This window comes from Morone saxatilis, unplaced genomic scaffold, assembly GCF_004916995.1.
Source record: "Morone saxatilis isolate NCDOM2014 unplaced genomic scaffold, NCSU_SB_2.0 Contig14, whole genome shotgun sequence".
Classification (NCBI taxonomy): Eukaryota; Metazoa; Chordata; class Actinopteri; family Moronidae; genus Morone; species Morone saxatilis.
The window spans coordinates 11,802,196-11,805,533 of record NW_023339696.1 but is presented as its reverse complement, the minus strand read 5'-3'; positions in this window follow the sequence as shown (position 1 = coordinate 11,805,533).

Here is a 3,338-nt window from a genome sequence, read left to right as displayed (position 1 = left end):
AAACGCCAGACATTGAGCTCCCTTCGTGTTTTCAGGTGTGTGGTTCAGCTCAACAAGGCACATATACTTACAACAAAGAAAGGCCGAAACTACAGATAACACACTCGAATTGGTGTCGCGATATTGTTGGGATGCCTGTACTGACAGCATTGATGAAGAGAGGGTTCAAGAAGAGGGGGGCTCTATTCCCTTGTTAACGAATGTACAGCATGTTAATGGAGAGACGATGTTAAAACCCCTTAAGAATATGAGAAGTCGTTCTGAACAAAATGGAATTAGTAATGATATTATCAATACAAATGATTTCCAAAATAACTTGGTCTTTTAATGAAACTTAGCACACTAAAAACCTGATTTGAGGTGAAGCCGCCCGGAAAAACGAAGACATGCAGTGTCATTCTCCTTGAAAACTTGCAATGGAGCGATATCAATACCTGTCCTCTCTGGCCCAAAACATGGAGTGGGTGAGAAAAGATGCGAACAGTTCGGAGGGACGAGCAGTTACAAGAGATGCATGCCGGAAGCTTGGACTGTGCCTTCTGGTGATGACTATCCAGGTCGAGCAGGCCAAGAGTAAAACCACGGCCGACGGCAACGAGTAAGAGGCACCCTCAGGGGCATTGGTGTACGACCCAGTCTGTACTGCTTGGGTCAGAACAAGGAAGTGGATGAATAATCGGTGATCGAATTCATCAGATTTCCGGCTTTGGGAGGTGTTTGGTTGGACGATGCCTACGATGTGTGTGAACTCGCGATGACCGCATCTGCTGGACCACGCTTCGTAGCTCCTGTATAGGTACGCTGCCTGGCGCTGCTGGATGAACGAAGCAGCACCGGGTACTCTGAAATGCCGGTTTGGAACATCAGAAAACTGATGCTTGATGCGTCACACGCATGGTGTGTCAAGACTACCTCTGGGATGGTAGGAAGCAGGGCCAGTGTGCTGCAGCACTGGACTTCCGTCTGGAGAAGGGATCTTTAGAGAATCAGACGTGTATTTCCGTTTTCACGGATGCGCAGCAAGGACGGGATTGTAAATTCTGCAAGGCATGCAGAAAAGCGGTCTAGCCAGTCAGATGAGACAACGAACTCGGTGGCTCGCATAGCCCCGTGTTGAATGACTTACACATTTATAAAAGAAACATACCGGCACGGCTCGTGATAGGTGGTGATGCCCATCAAGCTATGCGCGAGGTGCAGGCAGATTTCTGTGGCCCTCAGCGATGAAGAGCATATTGTGTATCTCTATGTAGAGGGTAAAGCTAGAAAGAACGCCGTGCGACGAGAGGCCAGCAGTTATTTTCTCGGTTGATCAGCGTGGGCGGCGCCGCCACGGCTATGTTAGAGCACGAAGAACACTGGTTCGCTTTTGTACACCGTGCGCCGTATAGCATGAGGTAGCTGGTGCGTGCCCGCCTGGCCTCACATTGTGGGTGGAAGCGCGTTGTCTAGTTTGCAGTTAAAGGGCGGTCCAGGTGCTGCCTAACATGTCGAGGAGGGATCTAGTTGGAGGAAGTGACAAAGCATTAGTATAGGTATAGAATCGGAGCTTTTTCTTAGAGGCAGCAACCGTACCATGTGTACAACTTGGCCACCGCATCTCGGTTGGATCTACCAGACAAACGTCAAATAGTATGGCGACAGAAACAATAACACCTCTCGGCATCGTGGGTGGATAGGGTCCGGGTCTTTTAGTCTGTTATTTCTAGCAGTATTTCTTTTGGCGCCCCCACCGGGTAGGTTTCTGCCTCAATGTCAGCTGTCATAATCACGTTTGACGCAAATCCGAAGCGACGTACATTGGATGCCATGACTGTATGCTATTCTTTGGCCGCAGTGACTGGTCTCCATGAAAGTGTTCACTGTTTCCCAGTTTCATCTAATGGTCGTTCTCTAATTATAGAAATTGTTCCAACAGATCTATAAGTATTGTCGACTTGAAGACTATATAATATCTGATAAACATTAATCAAAAACGATCTCTAAGAATGAGTTGTCGATAATTTTTTCCACGCTGCATGAGAAATTTAACTTTCAGGTTGGTTTAGACATAGTGTAACACGGCGTGATATGAATGATATGGGTTGGGGCGGTGGGTGTATGAATCTTTTATGAATTAGTGGCTAAATGCTTGCGGTGTATCCTTGATCAATGTTTAAGACGATCAGCGGATGGCAGTAACATCGCCATTTCTCAAGAGAGCCGCGTTCTCGTTCTAGCGCCAAATATGTATGCACAAAATCATAAGTATATTCTCTGTTTCTCGTCTATCCCTCTGGTTAATAAGCCTTGTCTTCACTATTGTGTCTCCTAACATTCACTAGATTCGATCCTTAGTTACCGCTGATCACCTCGTATTTATACTCTAAAACGAAGTAACCTTTCATCGCCTTCGATGATACCCTCTACACGATAGATTCTTCGCCTATAACCGTGATCTCTTATCTGTGCTCGAACTTACCTTACCTCTTCGTATTCTGTTGATCCCCTCTGCCCTTACTCCTCCCATCAAACGGTTGCTGAGATTTCCCTTGCGTGCTAAAGGATTAAGCACCCAAGAAAAAAATATTTAAAGGAACTTCCCCAAATAATCATTTCCTCTGCAAACCCAAAATTTATTAATGACCAGCGCTTGGAGTCATGGGAAGGAAAAACAAGTCTACAGCCAGTCTGACACAAACGGTAGCCATCCGAAGTTATGAAGGCTGGTTCCGTCAGCCAGTGGGCAAGGACATGCTACCAACAAGAACGTTCGGATCCAAGCGTGAGAGCGAGAGATCTGTGGAGTGCATACAACGAGTGTTTAACATGCGAGGACGGAAAGCAGGGAAAGCAAAACTGCCCACTGACCGAGGATGTGAAAATTAATAAACTTTAGGCCAATTATAAGTAACGATGTGATTAACAGTGAGCGAGAACGCGGAATTTACATTGGTGAAGGAATTGTGGACTGCATATATATAATGTAGTTGGTTAATTCTGAATTCGTTACAGCATTGATGAAGAATTCAAGAAGACTTTCCCGTAAGAAAAGATTTAATGAAGACATTAAAACCCTTAAAACTATGGAGAATCGTTCTGAACAAATGATATAATATATTAAATAAATACAAACTGCATTATCAAAATACAAACTTGTCTTTTATGAAACATTTCACCTAAACATGTTTCAGAAACAAAAGAAAATATAGACCATTCAACGGGGTCATCAATGTGTTTTCACTTGACACAAAGAGGCAAAAAAAAAGTACAAGGATGTTGAACTGCAACTCATATTTCTCAAGACGGAGGTAAAAGATGAGAATACTACTATCCATTAGTCCATTATCATGCTGTTT